Source organism: Panthera onca, chromosome B3 (genome assembly GCF_046562875.1).
Source record: "Panthera onca isolate mPanOnc1 chromosome B3, mPanOnc1 haplotype 2, whole genome shotgun sequence".
In the NCBI taxonomy this organism is placed as follows: domain Eukaryota; kingdom Metazoa; phylum Chordata; class Mammalia; order Carnivora; family Felidae; genus Panthera; species Panthera onca.
The window spans coordinates 125,016,209-125,041,220 of record NC_138344.1 but is presented as its reverse complement, the minus strand read 5'-3'; the positions used below and the strand labels follow the sequence as shown (position 1 = coordinate 125,041,220).

Here is a 25,012-nt window from a genome sequence, read left to right as displayed (position 1 = left end):
CATTACATTCTATCGATTTCAAATTCAGTGAAAGTTCAAAGAAGGGAAAGATCAACATAAAGTGAAAGGGGTATTGAAGGAGTTAAGGATGTTACAAGGCTTAAATTGGAAACAGGAAATCTAAATAAAGATTCTTCAACATCACTTCAGCATCTTAATAGCAAGATTTCCCACTTGAAAGAGTATGTGTATGTGTTAACGGGGGATGTTGGAGGGAAGGAAGTAAGGAGTCAGGTCCCTATAATGGATTTATCTTGTCCCTTCTCCCTGTCTGCCTTCTCAAGACCAACCCTTTGGAATTTGTCTGACCTTGTCTACAATCCTTCCTCTTCTCAGACTTCCATATAGTGCTTGTTCCATAAATATTTTTGGAATGGAAGTTTTGCCATAAAGACAAAACTAAATGCTGTATTATTGACTGAAGTTCATTAAAAGTTCATAGAAGGGAGAAGGGTGGGAGCAGTGAGATCCTATTGAAGGATTTCTAGTGGATACAGGCTTGAGTCAGGCTATGGAACATATAGACATTGACTCTCCCACTCTCCAGTATTATCCCAAACTGTCAGTTAAGATGGCTCCAGTCCTCTAAACCAGCAAAAGCTACACTGCCAGTAGAGTAGCCTCTAGCCACATGTGGCAGTTTAAATTTAAACACAATTAAAATTCAGTTCTTCAGTTGCGCTAACCATATTAGTGGCTTCCATATTGAATAGCTCAGATAAAGATTTCCATTATCATAGAATATTCAATTGGACAATGCAGATCTAAGGAGTAAATCCCCTCTAAGTTACTGAAGGTGGGAGCATGAGGGAGAGACAAGCCAACTTTTTAACTATGTTTTACTGGCTTTTCTGTTCCTCTACACTTTTACACTGTTAGCTACTAAACACTCTATGATTTAACTAACATTTCCTTCATTGATGGTTTCTAAACTTTCTGAATGCCTGCTGTGTGTATTTTGTTTTGTTTTTAATAACTCAATGGTTTTTAGTATATTCACCAAGTTGTGTGCCCATAACCACCATTCAATTCCAGAACATTTTCATCAACCCAAAAGGAAACCCAATATCCACTAAGCAATCACTCTCCATTCCTCCTTCCCCTGACCCCTTGGCAACCACTAATCTACTTTCAGTCTATATATATTTGCCTACTCTGGATATTTCATCTAAATGGAATCCTACAATATGTGGCTTTTTGTGTCTGGCTTCCTTCATTTAGCATTATGTTTCCCAGGTCCCCCCATGTTGTAGCATGTATCAGTATTCATTCCTTCTTATGGCTGAATAATAATATTCCACTGTATGGATGTACCACATTTTGTTTATCTATTCACCAGTTAATGGATATTTGGGTTGTTTACATTTTTCAGCTATTATAAATAATGTTTCTATGAATATTCATGGGCAAGTTTCTGTATGGGTATATGTTTTAAATTCTCTTGAGTATGTACCTAGGAATAGAATTACTGGGTCTTATGGTAACTCTGTGTTTAACTCTTTGAGGAATTGTCAAACTATTTTCTAAACCAGCTGCATCATTTCATCTTGTGTACATTTAAGAGAGACCTTATTCTTCTTTTTACCTGACAGTGCCTCACATACAGAAACTACCTATTCCCTATTCGAGTGGATAGATGATCACTTTGACTCACATAAAATATCCATCCAGCCTGGAACTGGAGGATGCCCTGTTGAATAGCAGAGTGGTGTGGCCCCAGTCTCCTTAATGCCACCCTATTAGTTGGTAAGGGATTTTAGTCAATCAGTTCAAGTTTATTGAGTACTTACTACTGAGTTCTATGAACTAGGCCAGGCATTGGTAATAATTAGTTGGAGGGATGGCCATGTAAATGGATCACTAGAATACTGTTGCTTTGTGCCGTACTGAGAATATAACATGGGCACAGGGATCACTATTGTTGCCTGGGAGAGTTAGCGAAAGCCTCACAGAGGAAAGGACATTTTAGTTGAATTTTGAGTGATAAATAGGATTTGCCACAGAAGACATGCAACACAGGAGGCACAACTAAGCAAAGCATTTTTGGGGGGATGAAATGGGGATAGGAGCACCTGGGGGGCTCGGTTAAGAGCCCAACTCATGGTTTGTGAGTTCAAGCCCCACACCCCACTCTCTGCTGTCAACACAGAGCTCGCTTGGGACCCTCTGTCTCCCTCTCTCTCTGCCCCTCTCCTGCTCTGTCTCTCTTTCTCTTTCAAAAACAAATATACATTAAAAAGGTTTAAAAAGAAATAAATTAGGCATAGACAGATACATAACTAGTTCCTGCCCACAAGACCATTCCAGAGTGGACATGGTGGAATCCAGATTCTTCTTTCACTTCTCATCCCTCAGAAGGCTGAGTTTAGTGTGATCCAACCAGGGCTATGAATTTAAGAAATCATCTTGGGTCAACCTAGTTCTCCAGCTAAAATAACCTTTCTTCTTTGGAGAGAGAGGGTGACCAATCCAAATGGAACTTCTGCTTTGGCAAAAGCCACCACAATGGAAAGTGAGCGACTGGAAAGATGGGCTGATGTCTTCATGTGTTTCTGAAGCTTGGAGATGGATGCTGGTATAGGAACCATTCTCACAGTCTATTTTTCTGTGGTGTTCCTACCAGATAAGGCTCTACTCATGCTAGGCCATCTTTTCAATACAGAATGAACTACTTGCTTGTCCATTGATATAAATTGGGAACAGTGAGCTAATTTCCTCCAAGGGTCTTGGGATCCTCAAAGTAAGTGACGTTAAGCTCACGCGAAGGTAAAAATCAGGCTGTTCAGAGTAGGTCAAGCTGGTTTTCACTCAGGTGTTTATTTCTCTACCAACCCAAATTTCTCCCTCTAGGGTTCTGTCAACACAAGAGAATAGAACGAGGGGAGATACTTGTGAAAAATGGCTCCATACTTACTTTCAAGGTATGAATACCACTGGAGTCATAAGTGCTAGAATATAACCTGTGCTGATTATTTCTACTCACTGTTACCTGAATGCTTAGAGAGGGCTCCTTTTATGAGTGGTAAAACAAAGTTCTGGTGGCACCCTGATTTATAGTGATTGTTTTTATTCTTTAGAAAGGCCCAGTGCAGTTGAGACAAAATGTTCGGAGGGCTACAGAACTATGGGAGAAGAAATCGAAGATGGAACAATTTTATTCATTTTATTTTCTTTTATTTTAAATATGAAATTTATTGTCAAATTAGTTTCCATACAACACACAGTACTCATCCCAACAGGTGTCCTCTTCAATACCCATCATCCACCTTCCCCTCCCTCCCACCCCCCATCAACCTTCAGTTTGTTCTCAGTTTTTAAGAGTCTCTTGTGTTTTGGCTCCCTCCCTCTCTAACCTCTTTTTTTTTTTCTTCCCCTCCCCCATGGTCTTCTGTTAAGTTTCTCAGGATCCACATAAGAGTGAAAACATATGGTATCTGTCTTTCTCTGTAAGACTTATTTCACTTAGCATAACACTCTCCAGCTCCGAAGATGGAACAATTTTAAATCCCAATGCTCTCTTTCCGTTCTAATTTGTGCCTTTTCACTGTGGTGTGGAATGACTGCTGGGGTGTCTTCCGGATAAAAACCTCTCACACTCAGAACTTATGTCACTTGTCCACACGTTTCACAGGACATGTGGACATCCTTATGTCAGCTGTTTCCTGTATTTCTGTATTAATATATGTAAAGCACTTAGAAAAGTGCCCGGCAAATAATAAGAGCCATGAAAACGTTAGGGTCATCATTATTATTATAATTACTATTACCATTATTATTCAGCCCCATCTCCTTAGTTAGGTATTAAGTTCCTTGTAAGTGAAGATCTGTGTCACCATTTTTCTCGCTCTTACTAATTTGTTGACAAGACGAGGACCTCGCACAAGTTGCTTCCCTTTCGCGAACTCTAGTTGGACCGCATAAAGATTATGCATCAAGCCCAACCTAAGACCACAAACACATTTTGGCGCCCACTGTTTACAAGCCACTGTCTTGCGTCCTATGGCCTTTTTATAGTAAAAACTGTAAGAGTAAACACGTGGTCAAAACCGCATGTAGGAGTCCAGCCTTGGCAGGGGGTGTAGGAGAGACTCCAAGGCGATACCCGCTCCCCGTCACCCCCCCCGTCACCCCCCTGCTACTTGTGCCACTTTCCGCTCCGCCCGGTGCCTGGACAACCGACACCCCTCGGCGCAGAGGGCAGGACCCCGGGTTTGGCGTCTGGATCGCGGCCGCGAGGTGCAGCGGGGACGCGAAGCAGTGGCGCCGGGGGCACCCAGAGCAGGTCCAGGCGGCGCCGGGTCCGTCCCCCCGCCTCGGCTCCCGGCTGCCCAATCAGGGCGCGGCTCGGGCGCGCGCCGCGGCCAATCAGGAGCTGCGGGAGAGGAGCCAGGAGCCGGCGGGCGCGGAGCGAGCCTAGAGAGTCGGGAGCCGGCGGCGGCGCTGCGGCCGCGAGGGAGGGCAGCGGGAGCAGTGGGGCCGGGCGAGGATCCCCGGGCCAGCCCAGCGGGCTCTGCCGTGGCGACATTCCGGCCGACACTTGGGACCCTGCGGGCGACGTCGCAGGTAACCGCGCCCGCGCCCCGCCGTGGAGGGCCAGCGTGCCCTGCCGGAGGGGCTCCGCAGGTGGAGCCGGCGAGGGGTGGGGGTGGGGGCGGGCCGGCCGCGAGGTCCTAGCGCCGCGGGGGCTGCCCCTCGCCCCGCGTGTCCCTACGCCTCCGCGCGTGCCTCGGCCGGAGCCCCGCGGAGGCGCGACATTTCCACTGGCTGCCGGCGTCCAGGGGTGGGAGGGGGTGAGGTGAGCCCGCCTAAGGCGGAGAAGGGGCGGTGGGGGTGGGGGAAGACACTTGCGACCCCCGCTCCCGTACGCGGACACTGCAGACGGGTGTCCTCCCTGAGATGTGAGTCCCCGCGACGTCTTCGTTGGCCCAAGGCGACAACAGGTGTCCCTGGGGACGGTGACTTTCCCACCCCTCCCCCCCACCGCTCGAAATCCCGGCCTTGGCGTTCCGCCCCACCTTCGGGGTGTCGGAGACAGGACCCCAGCCTGGTCACTCAGGCGCGCTGCCCGCTGGACAGCGCCCAGAGGCGGCCTGGACCCAGCAGACCCGGGCTTTGGATGGAGTTTCCTCTGTGTATTGCCAAGCAATTTGCTGGACACCCGCCTCTCGCTGGGTGAGGAAGAGTTGAAGATGAGAGATAGAGATAGAGACAGAGACAGAGACACCGAGAGAATGTGCCTATGTTGCCCTTACTGAAAGGAGCTCCCCGAGGGCTGTGGGTGAATCATTAACTGTCGTCTTGTGCAGCTACTGACCTCTGAAAGGGAAAGACACCCTTTCTCTCAGGCAGGTCCTTCATGCTCTTATGTGCCTCACTCTCTTAATCTGTAAAGTGGCCATAAATGGTTGCACCTGCTTGATAGCCTTGTTTTGAGGATTAAATAAACCAGTGCCCAAAAAACACTGAGCACAACACTAAGTACCCAGTAAATGCTGGCTCTTATTATTTGTTATACGGAGTGGATGGTTTTTTAAAGAGTAAGGCAGACGTGTTCTCACTGGCCCAGTGACCATTTGGAGCTCTGAACAGCTTTCTAAACTCGAAGGGGAAAAATGCTATTATTAATGTTACCGATGGTATCATTTAAATGTAATAATGTCCTTTGAAGGAATTAAAAAAAACACAAAACTCCATTGGAATGGTGAGAGAGATAAATGGATTCCAACAAGTAACTGAGAAAAGCTTTGCAAACCCTGAAAAAGTTGTTATGAATGTTGTGTGAGAAGAATATCTTGGTGTTTTGTTGAATGCTTATCTTTCACTAATATGGCTGATGGGGGAGGACTTGAAGGTTCTTATACTTTCCAAACTCCTCCCTGAAACAACTTTAAAGAGAGGGGGAAGATGAGAAAAACAAATAAAAAGCTCAACCACACAACAAAATGCCAGCAGCTCACAGAAACCTAAAATTGCAGTTCCTACTTCAGGCAGTTATTTTGGTGTCTGACTTGGGTGGTCTGGTTCAATTCTTTGCCATTGTGTCACTTTATTATCCTCGTTTTCTTTTCCTTGTTCATTTACTTAAAATATCTATATGTAGCCAACTTGCTTGGAATTCTGAACCCTCTGCTACTTAACCTCCTACCTTGTGGCAAACCCAAAAGGACCTTCCCACAGGTTCCCAAGGGCAATGTCAGTGGGAATCTACCTGTCTTAACACACCACACTACCTGGGAAAGGTACAGACAGAATGCCCCAGTTCTCCAAAGGCTCCAGTGCATTTACTTGCCAGGAGCCTTCGAATAAATCCATCCACTTAGAGAAAGTGATTATCTTCTCAGGGGGTAAGAAGCCCACTTCCAGATGCAAGTCTTTCAAGTGTCAAATTAATTCCACAACCTTTTAGTTGTGGATAAGGAGACTTTTACTCTCACCACCACAGTGGGAGGATATGAAAGCTTGCTGATAGAGGAGGGAGGGAGGTGAGTGGGGCACAGGAAAGATTGCTACAATCAGAGCCATACCCACACTTGGTAAAAACTCTGTCTCTGTGGCCGATGGCTGGGAAACCTGGACAAGTCGCTTTGCTTTTCTGTGCCAGAGTCTCCCACTCTGTAAAATGAGGGCTTATTTATTTATTTATTTATTTATTTATTTTTTTTAGAGAGGAGTTGTTGTAAGGATAGTGCTAATAAATGGAAAGTCCCCAGCAAAGTTCCAAGGACATAGTTACTGGTCTGTAGCATTCAAAAGGGATCCTACAGGTGAGAGTCGATCGGTTATATCTGGGAATAAAAAAGACTTGATTGAGGAGATGACACCTGAGCTGAGTGAAGAATGATGAGCAGGTCTCTTATGCAGATAGGACTGAGGTGGGATTGGAAGGAAAGGTAGAGCAGAGGAAAGAGACATTCCAGGCAGAGGGGATATGGGAGATCCAATGTGCTATAATGGTCAGCTTAGGCAAAATAACAAATAATTCCCAAATCTCAGTGGCTTACAACAACTGAGGTGTATTTGTCACGATTGCTGCATGTCCAGTGTAGGTTAGTTGTGGTTCTGCTCCTTATCTGGTTCCTTCTGAGATCCCCAGAGGCTTAAGAAACAGCCTCTTCCTGGGGCAATACTGATCTCATTTATGGGAAGGGGAAAAAAGAGAATGTGATAAAACAAAAATATGGCACTTAATACCTGCTCAGAGATAGCAGACATCACTTCAACTCTCCTGCTGTTGGCCAAGGTAAGTCACACAGGCAGACCCAACGTCAGTGGTAAGGGGGAGTCTAAGCCTCCTGCAGACAGTGAAGAATGGCTGAGTAGGAGGGAAAGTGCAGAAGGAAACAGGGCAAGGGAGGTGGCCCGGAGGCAGGTGATGAAGGGCCCTGGGTCATGTGCTGGGACTTTATCCTATGGGCAGGGAGCAGCCATTGAGGGTTTTAAGTTGGGGTTTGACATGGTCAGATTTTTCAGGCCAAACACATGTCTCTAGTGGCAATGTGGGGAAAAGACCAAAATAGGTGGGATTAAAAGGTAAAGATGGTAAGTGCCCCAACGAATTCAGCAGCCTCAAATCTCCCTCACTATCTTTCACATGACTCGAGATTCAACTGTTAGAAAATTATTCCCTGGGCACTTGAATGATTCTCCTTTGTCCTCTCTTAAAATGTATATGCTCCTTCATCCTGAAGTATTTTATGGTATCATCTAAAGCAGCAGTTTTCAAACTTTAGTGTGCCTCAGAATCACCTAGAGCCCTTGAGAAAACACAGATTTGTGGGTCACACCGCCAGAGTTTCTTAATAGATCTGGGGTGGCACCTGGGAGTTAGCATTTCTGACAAGTGCTCAGGTGATGCTGATGCTGCCAGTCCAAAAACCACTGAACTAAAGGGAGAAATTAAGATGTGGTTGAGGAGGGCACCTTGTGGCTCAGTTGTTAAGCATCTGACTTTTGCTCAGGTCATGATCTCACAGTTTGTGAGTTCGAGTCCCATAGTGGGTGAGCTCACCCACTTCGGGGGAGCACGAGCCCCACTACTCTCTCTCTTTCTCTCTCTGCCCCTTGTGGGATTCTCTCTCTGCTCCTTGCTCACTTGAGCACCCCCCACCCCCAAATGTGGTTGAGGGAAAGGCCTGAATAGAAGGGCCTAATGGAACGGGGAAGAAGTCTGGAAGGTCTCAGCATTCTCCATTTGGCAGATTTGCTGAAGGCTGGCAGTGGCATTGGGGTCTGTAAGAGTGACTGAGTCTCTAGGTTTATATTAAATTGCAGATATAATTCTCATAGTAAGGACATGAAAGGAGCTTGGATTCATAGAAGAAACATACAAGTGCTACTTTATCCCCTCCTTTTGTAATTCTGCCCCACCCCCCCACCATCCGGCATGTCATTGAGCACACACCCTTTTGTCTGGCTCCAGCCCTCTCACTTAAGTTTGTCAGCTCAGCGTATTCCAGTCTCTGATCCATCACACTTCTTGTCCTCCCAGTTTTAATTTCTTTTGGAACTGGGGTTTGCCCACTGGGTGGATGTTTGGCTGACTTGTAAAATAGTCAGACCGAGAAATTTCTTGCTTCACTTGAGGTCATCTTCATGAATACACATCTGTACCATATGATCATGCAAATTGTGATCAACCCTCCCAAGATAACTAACCCCCTGAGAACTCAAGATGTCCATAGTTTAGCTTATGCTAATGGGTGGAGCGAGTCCCATCAATTCCTTTCACTGTGACTCACCACTCCTGTAATGAGAGAACATTCCAAGAAGGACGTTAAGGAGAAAATATGTTGGCATGTACAACATGACACAAGAAATAGAACATAGTGAGCGTTTGTTTTCTTTTTACTATTTTTTTCTCAATTCTAGATGTGGAAAAAGTTTCGACTCTACCGGGTACAGATAATCAGTGATATACCTGCCCACACTGTGTGAATAAATGAAATACTTTCAGAGTCAACATTTTGAGTGCTGGCCAGCAGGTTATAGTATTTGTTTCAAGGTGGTGTGAGTCTAAAATGATCCATTGAGACGTGGATACACTATCTTAGAAATACGCATAGGAAATTTGTATAAAACAAGAAATGTCATGGTAGGCCCGAGCTATAAAATGAAATGAGTAATATTTGAAAAGACCCTTTTTCCTAATTGAGATTTGACAATTCATACCTAAAAGGTGTGCTTTTTGAAACAAGAGAATTCCCTAGGGTTCTGCATACCTCCAGAGGTGGATGAGAAAATTTGGAACCATGACCTCTGGCCAGGAGGCCTGAGGCCATCTTTGTTGGTCTGATTCCCTCTCCAGGTAATTTTGGAAAATCAACTGTTTCACTTCCTCCTGCAGACGTGGCCTTCCCTTGGTCAGCTCTGTAGTGGAACCCTGTAGCTCCCTCGGTCTCAGGTCTCCAGGAAACTTGATCTAAAGTTGTGGGGCACCTGGATAGCTGTCAGTTAGGTGTCTGACTTCGACTTAGGTCATGATCTCATGGTTCTTGAGCCCTACATCAGGCTCGCTGCTGTCAGCGATCCCCGTTGGATCCTTTGTCACCCCCTCTCTCTGCCCCTCCCCTGCTCTCTCTCTCTCTCTCAAAAATAAATAAAACATTAAAAAAAATAAAGTTGCAAAAGATGTAGCAGATAAAACCCTAGGCCTGAGTGAGAGCCAGTGAGGGAAGGGACTTAAACTAGCCAGGAGGGATCTAAAATGCTGAATATATTCACTAGAAAGTGTTACTCTTCCCCATTGGATAGCATTTATCCAGGAATTTGATATTTAAAAAAAATACACATTAAACCACTACATAAATAGTATCTTCTCTATATGTTTGTATTTAATAAATGTTAAATGTAATATATATATATGTATATTTTCACATCTCTAGCAGTTTCAAGAGGTAGGTTTCTTGCACTGTCATTTTTCTGAATCGTGATTACTGAGAAACAGTTGGCCAAAATTCTATAGACAGATGGTGGAAGGGCAGGATTGAAAACTTAAAGTCCTTTGAATTTTCTGTTCGTTGTGTCCACTCCCATCATCCCAGCTGGCCTCAAACTAACCCAGACTTATGCTCTGAGGTAGCCTCACTAACAGGTAACAGCTAAGAGAAGCTTATTGTTCTTTGTGCAGTGTGATCATGAGTGTGAAGCTACTTTGCAGATTGCTAATGGCCCAGTAAAATCTTTGGAAGGTGGTTTCACAGGAATGGCATTGGGTATCTTCTGGGTGCAAGGTTCTGAGGAAGATGTGAGGAATTCAGAGAAGTGTAATGCTTATTCTTTGGACACAGCCTCTAATCTGGGAGTGAAAGGGCATAATATTTATACAGAATTAATAGTAGTCAAATAATAGTGGGGCCAGCCATATAATTAAAGGGGGCACTGCAAGCTGTGAATTCAGAGACAGAATCTTTCTGAGGTGTTGCTAGGCTGGGAAGGTTCACGGAGGAGCAGTTGCGTTGGATTGGAAGTAGAAATGGAGTTTAGGTGGGCACATCAGGATTTAGGGAATGGACCTCAGCGAACCATGGCTCTGACGGTCCACACAAGCTTGTTCCAGGCCTGTGGCTAGACTTCTAGAGCAAAGGAGTCAAGTAGAAGAGGACAGAGAAGTCTGAGGTAGACAGCTTCTTAAAGTCTTCCTTTCTTGACTGCCATCTGATTGTCTAATTCCAATATTCTGATGGCTTGTGTCACCTCCTGAAAAATGAAGCCATCTGGTGATTTGTTAGCAAATGAGTACTCTGGACTCTAATTTGTCCTCTTAACGTGTTCACTTTATTAATAGGAGAGCACTTTGGAGCTAAGAATGTCAAACCTCTTTATAAATAAAATTTAATCCTATCATAAACTCTGTCAAACTGGCAGGCGGTTGGTCTCACTCCGCTTGCAAGGTGACCTGGGAAGGTCAAGCAGCTTGTTTAAAGTCGTGCAGGTATCCCCTGGCACTTCTGTGCTCATTGGTCCCACCTCCCCTGGTGTCCAGCTTAAGTTGCTTTACAGATATTCACTAAGCACTTGGGGACCCTTCCATCCAATTAGGACTTTCTCCATCACTCTTTTATCCCGTAGAGACCCTCAGCCTTAATCCCAATGACCCTCATTAATTTTAATTTGGAGGTGGGATGATTACACCCTTCTCTTTCAGGCTTAACAGGGGCTCTCATTGAAAGAGGTACCGTTTTAGTGCTGTGGGTCTGTGCACACACACCATCTGAATGAATTGGTATTCTCAGCACTTTTCATGCCAGATGCCAGCCAGTATAGCAGGTCTATCAGTGGCTTTCAATCTGCCTGAACTTTGAAGTGAGACACCAGACCCTTGCCAGCTTGATAGAATCACTGCATTGGTTGCCCTTTGAAGTTAGCTAATTGCTTAAAAAAAAAAAAAAAAGTGAGATGCTTTAAATGAAAACAGATTTTATTCCTCTGTTTGCTTTAGAAACAACATATTTGTCTGTCTTTTTCGACTTAAGTTTTTAAAGAAGAAAGAATATAATACCATAGTGAAGTGGGTAAGGTTAGGGTGATCCCTAGTCAGTGAGCTTACTCAGTTAAATGTTATTTAAATGTGTGAACTGTCACACATTAAAAAAAAAACAAAACATAGCTGTCACAAATATAGTTTTCCTATTGTATTTTCCCACCCTTGCCAAACATAAAGTATTAATTTTTCTCTGCGTCATTCCTTGTCCCTACATTTCCCTTCACTTAACCCTCTAAACACTTGAAGGGTGTGAACAACTTTTATTATTGAGATTATCAAAATTACCATAAGTAGCCATCATTCATGGGGTCTTACTGTGTCCCAGGTCTTCTGCTAGCATTTTACTCCACATTATTTGAATTTCCGCCTCAACTCTGTGAGGTGGGGCATTAGTAGTATCTGCAAGGGTAAGTAATCTGTCGGAGGTTGTGGTGGAGATAGGGCTTTGACCCCACCTCTTAATCTCTCAGTTCTAGAAGCTGTGCCCTTAGTCACTATTCTATCTGGAAACAGAAGGAAAAGTCCTCTAAAGAGTTAAGGGGTGGGGGGCCGTCTGTGCACTCCGGGCACACCCACAGAGATCCTGCCAGAAGAACTGTCCTTGTTTTTGCTCCGTGGCTTCACTGCCAACAGGGCTGTTGAAGCACGCTTGCTTCTCTTATCTATTTCTTTCTGCTTAATATTTTTGGTATTAAAGTAACATCTAAAAGGGGGGTCTTTGGGGGGCATCTATTTGAGTACATTCAGCACATCCCAGTCACTCACCAACAGCCTAATTGGCCCAGGTGGGCAGTATCCTCTGAAGCAGCCCCTCCAGCCACACCATCCATCACATTCAGAGGCCCTGGAGCTCTCATGCTCTGCTGTTGGTTGGTGTTCAGTTCCTGATCCCCGAGCAGGCCTTGGGGAGGCAGTTCCAAGGAGGCAGGGTCATGTGCTGTCATATCTCAGATTCAGCTAGATGACTTGGCTGGTCACAGCCCAGTGCTCATGGGACAAGGGGCTTTGGTCTCTTGTCATTTAGTTGCCACTTTCCTGTGAAGAGGACAGAGAAAGTGCAGTCAGTCCTGGCCAGGAACTTGGCAGAGGTGGGCCCCGGCCATAAGAAAGCAAGATAAGAGTATAGGTTCCTTTCTGTACTTAGAGGAAAAAGTATGTTTCATGGATGGAGCATGGTGAAGTGGTTAAGAGCATGCACACCAGAGCTAGGCTGTCCACGTTTGAATCGTGTGGTGTTGGGCAAGCTGGTTAATCTCCCTGTATCTTAGTTTCCTTATCTACTGAAAGAGAATAGTGGTGTCTACTTCAGAGAGTTCTTATGAGGATTACATGAATTCTCTAGTGCTAATTAGCTGTAAAGCACTTTGAGACCACTGTCTGGGAGACAGGAAGTGTTACATAATAGCACGTAAAAAAAAAAAACAAAACGGTAGGTGGACATCGCTATACGCGGGTAGGCAGTGCTATGGTGGATGAAGCTCACCTAACTGCTTTGGGAAAGGTGCTCCTGCTGAGTTGTATGCAAATGAAGTCTTACTATGTGTACTAGGGGAACTTGCTGTTTTAAAGAAGCATAGGAGAAATCTATTTGTCCGCTGCCTAAAATGAACATGAGAGAAACCATGTAGGAAGAAGAGAGGAGTCTAGGATGACTTGATGTTGTGACCAACGCCACTGCCAAGATAAACTGCCATCACGTTGGATGCAGAAGGCTTCTGGTAGAGCAGCTTTGGAGGGAGCGTCGCTATCCAGTCATGGATATGTGACCTTTGAGAGGCCTATTAAACGCTGTCGTGAAGGCACTCAGTGGGCATCAGGTGAGAGGTCAGGGCTGGACACATCGATGTAGGGGTCCTTGGCTATAGATGAGAGTTAAATTCGTGAAGGGATTAAATTAGACCAAGAAGAGAAGGGGCTCTGGAGCTGAACCTGGGGGCCTTCCAGCTCTAGTGGAAAAGTCAAGCCGGCTCTACTTTTCCGGTTTGCTTTCTTGCCTTGCTAGAGGGAAATGAAGTGTGGACCCATTTGATGCTGGCATTCGCTTTGGATAGTTTATCATTCGAGCTCTATAATGCTTGGACTTCTGAGTCAATAAACTAGGGTTAGATACCACTTGACCTCTTCCTACCTTTGTGCCCTTGGGCAAGCTACTTACCATCAGAGTCTCAGTTTCCTTATCTGGAGATGGGAACTGGTAGTAAAAACTCCCATCTCGGGGGTTTGAGGGGTTCAGTGAGTGCAGCTGTATCAGTGCTATGAAGCTGTTTATCGTTTGATCATTGTAAAATTCTCACTGTTCGTGCCAGAGTGTTTGGAAGTAAGGAGCGGTAACAGCTCACACATTTTTAAAGCTCTTTGAATTTCCCCTGAATTGCAAGCCACATTTTAATTTAACCCATACTGCTACTATTTTTTTTGTTCTTATTAAAAGTAAAAGAGGTCAAGAAGATACTACAATAAATTCCACACACATATGTCAGCCATTTATGCTTTCCCTGAAAGCATAACTGAAACACTGCATCCAGAAATCAAGACTGGCCTGTGTATATGGCAGTTGGTACATGAATCCCAGATACACAAGCATTCAGAGAAAAGCGAAACACAGAAGAAAATGGATATCCTAGCAATGACGGTATTTCAACATCACATACGCTAACCTCATATGTGCTCTTTACTACTGTGAGGCAGGTGAGAAGGTTCTCACTTCTCTAGTAAACTAACTGATCCTCCCTTACGTTTTTTTTTTTTATTTTTAATGTTTATTTATTTTTGAGAGGAAGAGACAGAGCACAAGCTGGGGAGGGGCAGAGAGAAAGGGAGACACAGAATCCGAAGCAGGCTCCAGGCTCTGAGCTGTCAGCACAGAGCCCAACGGAGGGCTCAAACCCACGAACCACAAGATCATGACCTGAGCCAAAGTCAGATGCTTAACCAACAGAGCCACCCAGGTTCCCCTCTCCCTTACTGTTTTAAATTCCAGTTTTACACTTGGTTGGAGAAAGTATTCGAGACACTTGATTTCTCTCAGCAAATAATATGATTCTGAATCTATTTTTTAAAAAGTCTCCCTCTCAAAGCTACATAAGAATCCAGAGGCAGGGGAAATCAAATTCTGAAGTCTCTTCTCTGGATTCTTTAATTAGCATGTCTGCTGTGTTTGCATTTGTGGTTTATATGCTTTGAACTTGTGGCTTTTCTGTTTTGCAAGAGTTACTGTCAGTGAGACATTCACCAAAAGAAATACAGCTATTAGTGGTGGCAGGACCAAATACATGTAACGGTGTGGTTGGTTTCTAAATCCCTGCTAGAATTTTTGAGAAAACCTCTCCAGATGGCGGTGGGTGGTGTGAGGGCTGAAAGAAAACATTCGAAATACCGAAGCAGAAAAAATAATAGGAAAGAGCTCCAGTGATTAAATTTTTCTTTCTGGTCTTTCAGGTTGAGGAAGTGAAGAGAATAGGCATAAATGGTGGGAAATTTCCATCAACTTGGAAAACACAATAGAATAAATAATTCTTGGCCACGAGGTGAGAGCCCAGAGAGTCACAAGGTCAAAGGATCCTGTCCCATTTGTCTGTGGTGACAGCCCCCCTCCCCCCAAAAAGGAACGCCTCACCCTTGAACAATGCAAGTGTCCCTGGGAAGCTGAAAAGGTACATGCAAATGATGAAATAAATCACATCATTTCAGAAGTAAGTGGTGGTTATACTTTTCTATATTTCCCAAATTTTCTTTAGTGAGAGTGTGTTCCTTTTATAATAAAATATATATAAATAATGCAAAAAATAGATGCAAAAGAGGGAAATTTACTGGGAGTGTGGAGATGGGTTTAAAGGTGCCATTTAAAGGTGCTGAGTTCCTTGCATTTTATAACAGGATTATTTTGCCCTATAAGTCGTAACACTTCCTAACTTACCTGCTGTCTAAATTTACAATCTTCAAGAATGTACTGGGTGTCAGCCATACCTGTCACCCATCAAAACCCAAGACCCTGCTCTAGGAGAGCAGAGCCAGCACTCAGGCAACAGATATTTATTTGACTCTCACACTGTGCCAAGCCCACCCAGTGTGGCTATATTCCTGGCCACTATCCCCAGCGGTTGGAGACCCCCTCTTGCCCCTGTCTCAGCAGACATGAACTAGGGATGTTTCTTGTTTACAGGGGGATGGCTGCATGAGGATAATGTCACAGTCAGCCTGGGGCCCTTGGAGCTGCTCCTCACGAGGCCCACTGCGGAGGCCTGAGTTTTTGCATTCAGCTGCGTTGTTTTGGTTTCTGTGCCTGAGGTCTATTTTGTTGGGGCAAGGACAGGGATTCTTAGAAAAGGGAAGGAGATATCCTCTGCCTTACTGAAAACGGAAGTAAGGAATTATCAGTTCAGGGTCAGTGGAAGCCACAGTGCCTGGCTTCCTTTTGCTGTGCTCTTCTGGAATGAGTTGGTTTTGTTTTGAACATTCTGAAAGTGACATGAGCTAGATAAATTGTTCTAGGGTGGAGCTTTCAACAGGGAGTCCAGAGAGCCCTAGGGGATTCATGGAGGGACTTTGGCAAAGGTGTCTGTGAAGCACCTGAAATTTTAAATATGTTGCATGTATGTGTATTTACTCGGAGATGAGGGTCTCTGGCTTAAATTGTACCTCAGATCCAGAGAGCCATGCTTAAAAAAAAGAAAAAAAAGGCTAAGACCCAGTTCTAGGGGGAGATGTTCAAGTTTGAGTTACACATCTTGGCCTTGACTCTAACTAGAGAACTCTTCCTAATGGATGATGTGTTTGTAGTTGAAGTATTAGTGTAAATAGGCACATCTCAGGTGCACCCACAGAAGCCTGTGCTGCAAGAAAGGTGAGGAAGGTTTCACTTCTTCAAGTGCTGGAAAGCTGGAAATCCAGAAGTGCACAATCCCTGCAGTTCTAATGCTTCCTATTCTCCTCTTTCTGTTGTCCTTGAGCCCACACAGAGTTCCCTTAACTCTGTATTACCTGAAGAGTTAGCTTGTTGAAATGAACACTAATACCTCTTTTACCTGGTTTTTCTCTGGGCTCTAAGCAAATCAGGTTGATTTTTCCTGCAATGGAAGGCTGGATTCGGTGCAGGCCTTCATGATGATGATGAGAGCAGACATGTACAGTGAGTGAACTGCCACGTGGCCGTTTATCCAGTGCCCCACACATGAGTGTTGACCTTCCCACCCTTGCTTCTTGTTTCTCCTCACATTGCACATTTTCTCTAGGTGACCTCCAAACCCTTGGCTGCCAATACCTTTTAATCTGTATAATCAATACCTCTCTTCTTCTGACTTCTTGACCTGTTTAGTAGGCCCTAAGACGTCTCTGTGGTTGTCCAACAGGTGCATCAAACTCACTGGGTTTAAAACTGAACTCATCATATCCCTACCACCCCTCAATCATTCTTCCCTATGAAGCCCTTCTGAAGACCGGTGAATGGCCAGAAATCTATCCAGTCTTCCAAAGATCTTTTTCATCCGCTGACCACATCACTGCCTCCCTCAATCTAAATGAGCTTCAAATAGACTTTATCCCCATGTCTTGATGATCTTTCATTTTAAATGGCTCATAAAAAACATCCCTCCTGTTTATCCCTCATCTTGCAATGCCTGATCACTATAATTACTAGGTGATCTTCCCACCCTCCAGTCCATCTTCCTCATTGCTTCCAGAATGATTTTCCTAAAATATGATTGAATCGTATTATTTCTTCATTTAAAATTGTTTAATTGATCTCCATTGCCCTCCAAAACCCAACCTTGGCATGGCTTACAAGACCCTTCTGACTCCTCATCTTTCCAGCCTCTTCTCTTCTCTTCTCTTCTCTTCTCTTCTCTTCTCTTCTCTTCTCTCTTCTCTCTTCTCTCTTCTCTCTTCTCTCTTCTCTCTTCTCTGAGCTGCTTGTAGTTCAGAAAGCACAACATGCTTTCATTCATCTCCTACACTTTGTATGAATGTATCACATTTTATTATAGCTGTTTTTAAGTGGGGGAACTTATAAAAAAAACTGTCACACTTCAAGGTTCTAAGTCATGTACAAAACAGTCTAGCTCTGCATCACCCCCATCCTTGCCTCCTCCCCATTCCTAATACCACCCCTAAATCTCAGGTCGTCCTTGAACTTGAACCTCTTTTCTTAGCCTCATCTTCACCTCACGCCATGCCTTACTTGTATCTCCAGATCCTACCCCATCACTGATTCATATGTACTCCAGGGGTTGAGGTCAGTGATGAGTGATGTTCAAGAATGGGTTAGGTAGGCAGGAGGTCTGGGGATGATGTGAGAGACAGGGATGTCTATTGCACATACTTTTTGGTACCAAACTGGTTTTGCGTGTTAACACAACTGTTTAAACATGGCTAAGTAAAATGGCACCCTCTAATTAAGTTGCATTGTCCTGTTTTATTCTTATAGATGCTATGCTGCCAGCTTGGAATCTCCCTTTTCCCTGCCCCCAACTAATTTCTGTTCGTCTTTCAAGCCCCTTCCCAGGTATCACCTTCCCTCAGTTATTCTTTACTGACCCCAAGATTGGACTGGGTGCCACTCCTCTGTGTGCTAATGGCACTGTTGGGTTTACTGTATTGTGATTGTCTGTTTATTTGCCTGTCTCCTTCTCTCTCTCTTAGTCTTCTCTCTCTCTAGAATTTCACTAGGACATGCCTAGCAATAGGAGATGCTGAAGAAATGCTTACTGAATGACTGTAGAATGGATGATGTCCTGTGACAGTCAGAATTCTAAGAACCTGCAGAAGATCGAGGAGCACAAATAACCCACAGTCCAAGGAGATTTATTAGATCATCTCTTCCACTTTCTGTGAATGTGAAATTGCACACCAGTACTGGTTCGTCTCTAGGTTTAACCTTCCTCTGTTGGCTGCCTCTTACACACCATCTGAAATTCTCTTAGCCCCACTTCCTTCTCAGTTGCCTTGGTGACCAGCTCTGCTGGACTGTACCATTCTACCATCCAACGCCATGTTGGGCTTACTCCCACCACTTCTGGACTCAGATGAAGCACCACCCTGTAGGTATGGGATCTAGCTTCCTCATTTGCTGCTGAAGGAGCAAGACAATACACCCCAAAAGTGTGGGGGATGTTGGGTCACCATGGAATGAACCTTGGCCCAGTGGGGAATAAGAGAGAGTCAAGTGATGGCAGACATTTTCCCTCTCAGAGTATCGCTCCATTTGATGGAAACTTTTGGGAGGCTGTAATCTCTACCAGCCTCTTTGGGGGTGTCCCATATGACTGAGTGAGAAGTTTTGTTTATTGTGAAGCCATGGTTGGTCCTGCCCCATTTGTTATTTGATTTTGCTGTCTCACTTCTTTTTCTAAACTCAAGCTTCCTGGGATTGCTAAAATGGCCTAGAAGTTTGGTCTCAGGCTCTCATTTCTAAGCCACACAGCCTAAGACACATTCACACTTACCACTTTTTCCCTAGAGAAACGGGGGCCAGTGAAGGTAGAAGAAGAGGGAGGAACACTACAGATCAGGTGGTCTCTAGGGTATGGATCCGACAGGGCATGACTGGGAGTCTGAGCCTTCAATCCTCCATCCCTGTTCTCTCTTTTTCTGTAACACTGGCTGCCCTCATTTTGGGGAACTGGGAAGATGGGTCTATCAGTAGTAAAAGATCCATCATTTGTAACCTGTGGATCTGGTCCCTGTGTAGGCTAGCCATCTGTTCCATGGTTTCCTATTTTTAAAAATACTTCTAATTAAAAAAAAAAAAAACACATCAGACATCTATCTTTGAATGTCAGCAATACAGCTGTGAAAATTGATCCCATGAGGATGTGTGATACATTCTGGGTTTAAAGCTTACCTTCACCACTTCCAATGTGTGTAGCTTTGAGAAAGTTAGCTGATCCAAGCTTTAGTTTCCTCATCTGGAAATAGGCATTAACAATAACATTCCCCTAGAGTGGTTGTAGAGATCAGGTAAGACGATGCCTGTAAGACCCTTAGCACAGTGCCTTACAGAGTAAGCTGTTAGAAGGTAGTTGCTATGGTTGTTATTCTGTCTTCACAGTACAATTTGAGAATGAGAGAGAGTTAATCTCTGGATAGGAGACAAATGTAAGGTGATATATTTTAGCCCTTAAACGTTTTATTGGGTTTTCGGGAGGGGCTTTTTTGGTAAACCTCAGGCCAGTTTTATACTTGTTGAAACAGGTGGAAAGGCATGCTAAAACCCTTGCATGGAAGCAGCGGTTACCTGCTAGGTATTTTATTTTGTGCAACGTGTGAGAATCACATACGGTTGAGACTAGTTAAATATGTTTCCCGTCTTTTAAGTATTTTCAAGGTTGCAAATAAGTTTATATTAATCCCAAATTAATACATTTGTGGAAACAAAAGCGGAAAGGTTTTGCAACTTTGCCGTGGTCATTCAAAGAATTTGTGGCAGCGGAGATCCCAGGAAATCTCTTGCTTCTTATCTGAGGTGAGTTTCAATTCATGCCAGGTAAAAAAGAAAAGTACTTCCTCCATAGAAGTTTGTAATGGGGATTAACAGAGTGTACACTGTTAAAAAAAAAAAGGTAATTTTTTGCCTTCCTTTACAAAGTTGTATTAAGAGTCATTAAACTTTAAACTGTAATTATGGTATATTATTAACTCTTTACAATAGGCCTTCTAGTCCAGCTGCTTTACTCTGTTCCACAAATACTTGCTGCTTTCCTTCTGCGTAGCTGGTCCTGAGCATTGGGAATACAGTGAGAAAGGGCACAGACCATCCTTCAAGGAGCTGTCACTTTAGTGAACCTTCTGAAGGGTCAGACAGTGACCGTCCAAGCGCCTGTAATGTCTCTCTACAACATTTGACACTAGAGAAACCCACCTTCTTGAGACTTTTCTTTCTCTCATGACCCCAGTGGCCTCTGGTTCTTCTCTTCTCTCACATTTGGCTCTGTCACTTTGGGCGCCCCCTTTTTTCCTTCTCACCTCCCCATTTTCCTATATATAAAGACACGCTGCAGGACTCAGCCATCTTCTTTTGTCTTCTTCTTCCTCGGTTGGTAACCTGTTCCTTTCCTTGGCTTCATGTATCCTCTTTTTTGGGTTGTGTGTATGTGTGTCTCTTATCTAACTTTCTACCTCTTACTTCTCTAGGCCCCAGACCTCCATTTTCTATATCTACCCTTTTGTTTCACAATCCTTGAATCTCAGCATACCCCCAATTAAAATTCTCTGCCCACCTCCACTGCCAATTAATCCCACCCTCCTCCTTTCCTTAGGATACTTAGCAGGCCCTTCTCTGCCCTCTGTTCAGCTGTCATCCTCCTGATCACCCAGGTGGGATTGTATTTCCTATCACTGTGGTTTCTTTTGTTCTGTTGAACGAAGAATAATCACAGGGATCCCTATGGCTGTAGATATTTACTTCCATCTTCTTTCCCAGTCAGGGTTTTCTCCCAAACATTTATCATCTCCCTGCTGTTTCTTAAGCGTGGGTGAGTGGTGAATGAGTACGGGCTGCTGGATTGCACAGCTCTGGGAAGGCATTGGGGCAGCATTCCCCAGGCACCGTTCACCTTAGGGAACACCGTTCCCCTTAGGGAAGGCATTGGGGCAGCATCCCCTTAGGCACCGTTCCCTTCACATCGTGTGTACATGAATGGTGCCTCCCAGAGTTGTGCAGCGCAGTGTTGTGGGGGTGTTAGGGTGCCAGGGGATGGAGTGCTGGTGAGGGCTTCTGGGGGGAAGGGATGCTGAAGACTACAGTGGCCAGGACAGAGTTAAGAGGGACTGGCAGTGCAGCCCAGGAGGAAAGTCCTATTTCTGTGAAAGAGGGAAATATGGGGAAATAGTTTTTCTCTTTGCCCTCTAGCTCTGTGAGAATAAAGCTCTGTGTTTTTCTAGACAAATCTGCACTGAGCTAACCTCATTTAGAGCCACCCACCAAGCTTGAGATCTGTGGCCGGGAGCTTGATTTTCCTCTAATTTTTGTCATTCTTGATACAGGGAGCATTGGCAGGAGTTTCTAAAATGAAGGTCCCACGTTGCTGCCACTGTACTGATAGATTGGGATAATCCCAGATACTCTTGTCACAACTGGACCCTTTTAGATATGGTTTCCGTGTGGCCCAAAGGGGTTGGTGGCAGTGCTGGTTGTGCTACTGCTCTGTTTACAGAAGCAGCCCAGATGATTTGGACACACCAACAGTGGGAGGAGCTATGTGGCAGCGGTGACCAAGGTGCAGGACCCTTGGAGCACCTGCCCAGGCCAGTTGCTGTCTTCAGCCACATGGGTTGTGCCACGCATCCTCCATGGACATTGCTCACGTAGAAGATCTGCAAATGGAGTCCCAGAGTTGTCCTGTGTAATGTCCCTGCGAAGCATTTCCAGGCCAACTAATAATACCTCCCATCCTGCTGGCCGGGCCATTTCCTGCATCATGCTGAAGCTCACACCACTACTTCCTTTTTTCCCCAAATTTCTAAGGTCTCTCCTTTCCTTCCACTTTCACTTCCTGAATGCCATGACCACAGGAATGAAATCAGCAAGTTGTTGCCTGGTCTCCTTGCCAGGCTAACTCCTACTCATCCTTAGTAGAAATAGTAATATAGTAAACTACACTTTATTCAGTGTGTTGAAAATCTTACATACAGCATCTCTTTCTATCCCTATAGGACTCTCTGAAACTGTTAGGTAAAATTCAGGTTTGGAGAGTTTGAGATATTCCCATGATTACAGTTAACAGTGACGGGCTTGGCCTGCATGACTGCACACAGAGATTGTGCTCTGAATCCGTGTGTAATTCAGCTTCCTAAGACCCAAGATAGGCCTCTTCTAGGAAGCCTGCCTGAGCTCCTCCACCCCTGTGACCTTTGGTCATCCTCCATAGTTACCCATGCTGTCATTCAAGTTCAGTGCCTCTTAGAGGTAGTAGAGAGAGACCTATGTTCCTTCCTTTTTCTGAGGTTCCCAATACATTAAGGATTGAAAGAGTTCCAAGACAGGGTTAGAAAAATATTATGACCTTTCTTGTGTATTTGCATTTAACCAAATTAAAACCTTTGATGCATATTCTTACACAGAAAAACACAGAAACCCATACAGAAACACAGAAAATATAATTTTGCTGCATGCAAGATAACTATAGGAGTTATAAATGATATTCGTTGAACTCTCTAGGCAGAGTGGTTTGGTAATGGGGCATGAATTGAAGGTTGTAGGAGGCACCTCTTTCAATCCTTTCAGTGTATTCCTGTGACTAAATGTGTGCTTCCATTTTTTTTTAATGTTTATTTATTTTTGAGAGAGAGAGACAAGTGGAGGAGGGGCTGGGGGAGGGGGGTGTAGACAGACAGAGGATCCAAAGTGGGCTCTGCGCTGACAGCAGTGAGAATGATGTGGAGCTCGGTCTCATGAGCCATGAGATCGTGACCAGAGCCCAAGTTGGATGCCCAGCCAACTGAGCCACCCAGGTGCCCCTGTATCCATTTTTAATAATATTAAAGTCCTTCATGAGTATGAGGCGGTTGGCTAATTATAGCCTTTCTGGATTCTGTCATCTATTTCTCTATCCCTAAAACTAGCACAGTCAGGGCTTGGCACATCATAGGCTCTCAGTGCTTGTTGGTTGGCAGAATGAATGAGTCAATGATTGTTAGAGAACAGTCTCAGAACTTAGAATGATTTTGGTTAGAATCCCAGCACTACCATTTACTAGTGCTCTGACATGAAGAAGTTACTTAATCTCTCTGTTCTCAGCTTTTGTCATCTCGAAAATGGTGATATCACTAATAGTACCTACCTTAGAATGTTGGTTGGAGGAACAAAGGGGATAATGTGCCTCATCTATGGGATGACAGAAGTGAGCTTGTACATGAAGGGTGCTTGGGTATAGACTGGGAGAGGTAGGAGATAGGTCTGTGGGCATCATTGTTGATAAAGGGAGAGCCACTCCAGCTGCTGCCCTTCCCTGAGCCTGTGCCTCCCCAACCAGCCGTGAGGAAGAATGATTGGTGGCTCCAGGAGAGTTGCCAAAGCACCTGACTTTGTTTTCAGGGTGCTGTTTCCTCATTCTGCTGCTTGATTGATAACGATGTGCAGACCTTACTTTTGGAATAACGCTGCAATCTACTGACTACTCTCACCCACTTTGTTTCACTTAATAATTATTCAGAATTGTAAAATTGCCTGTGGTTTCAGGAAATTCCTGCCTGTGTTATAACATGCCTGGTACCTGCCCCTCTCCTGCTGACAGGGTTAGCACTGAAGATATTTGGATTTACTGAGTTCTTTAGAAGCATTTTCAAGTTTTTTTTCTCCAAGACTGGGATTCAAAGCATTTCATGGAGAAAGCCCCACTTCAAACTCTTTTTCTATTTCCACATGGTCGGGTATAGAATGGCCTGGTTGGTTTAGGACCTCTGTCTCCCACATGCCCATGTATTGAAGAGCAGAGTATGGCAGCACCCCCTAACTTGGGCTCCCTCCTCTTTTCTTTCCAGTTGGAGTCACTGGGCCCTGGGACTTGAGTCTTGTGGTGTACCTCCACACTGGCCATGCATGTAAGAACTTTAGCCACCCTTCCTACAGTCTCTCTCTAGTAGACTTGATCCATTCTGTGTAGTGATAACTTTTCAATGTATATCTCCAGCACTGAGCTCCAGACTTGCATGTTCAAGTTCACAGTTGACATGTCTCTTGGATGTCTAATAAGCATCCCAAATGCATCATGTTTAAAAAGAAATATTTACTTTGCCCCGAAATTCTGACTCTTTCCCTCAACTCAGTCAATGGCAGTGCCATCCACCCAGTCCTCGACCATAATCCAGGAGTTACTGTTCCACCCTTCCTCTCCCTACGTATGGCATCCATCAGAAAGTTTTATAGACCCTACCTCCAACATCTATCTCAGATATGCTTCATTCTGTCCATCTTCATTGCTCCCATCCTGATTCTGGCCACTATATATTTTTTTTCTTGATAAAAGAAATCACTTTAATTTTTCAATGACAGTGTACTAAGTGATGTTAGTTTTGTGATTGTTTTTATTACCCTATACATTTATAATCAGTAAGAGAGTTCTTAATGTTTTGACAAAAGGTTTTAAAGACCACAAAACGGTCAAATTTTTCTCTTTGATTATGAAAATTGCTTTGCATAGTTTCAGCTTACATGGTCATTTTTTATAAAAAATTTTATTTTAAAAATTGTGTTGAAATACATATGAAATTTGCCATCTTAACCATTTTTAAGTGATGGTTCAGTGGGATTAAATACATTCACATTGTTGGGCAACCATCCCTACCATCTATTTCCATAACTGTTTTCATCTTTGAGAACTGAAATTCTGTACTTATTAAATACTAACTCCCCAGCCATTTCAGCCACTGGTTACCATCGTTCTACTTTCTGTTTCTGTGAATGTGACCACTTCAGGGACATTCTGTGGAATCAAATGGTATTTGTCCTTTTGTGACAGGCTTATTTCCCTTAGTGTGTGTCCTCAAGGTTCATCCATGTTGTATGTAGCAGAATTTCCTTCCCCCCCCCCTTTTTTT

The 25,012-nt window shown here is 44.2% G+C and overlaps 1 protein-coding gene across 4 annotated transcripts in view; it reads left to right on the top strand.

Annotated features, from left to right (window-relative positions):
- Nucleotides 1-4,413: 4,413 nt before the first annotated feature.
- Nucleotides 4,414-25,012, top strand: part of STON2 (stonin 2) — a 146,168-nt gene continuing 125,569 nt past the window's right edge. For 3 of the 4 annotated variants that reach the window (XM_060620459.3, XM_060620458.3, XM_060620453.3), the window contains exon 1: nt 4,414-4,563. The gene's annotated coding sequence lies outside the window, so the exon portion shown is untranslated. Of the gene's footprint in view, nt 4,564-14,920; nt 15,175-25,012 lie in introns of all 4 variants that reach the window. The other variant, XM_060620454.3, reaches the window with a different exon arrangement.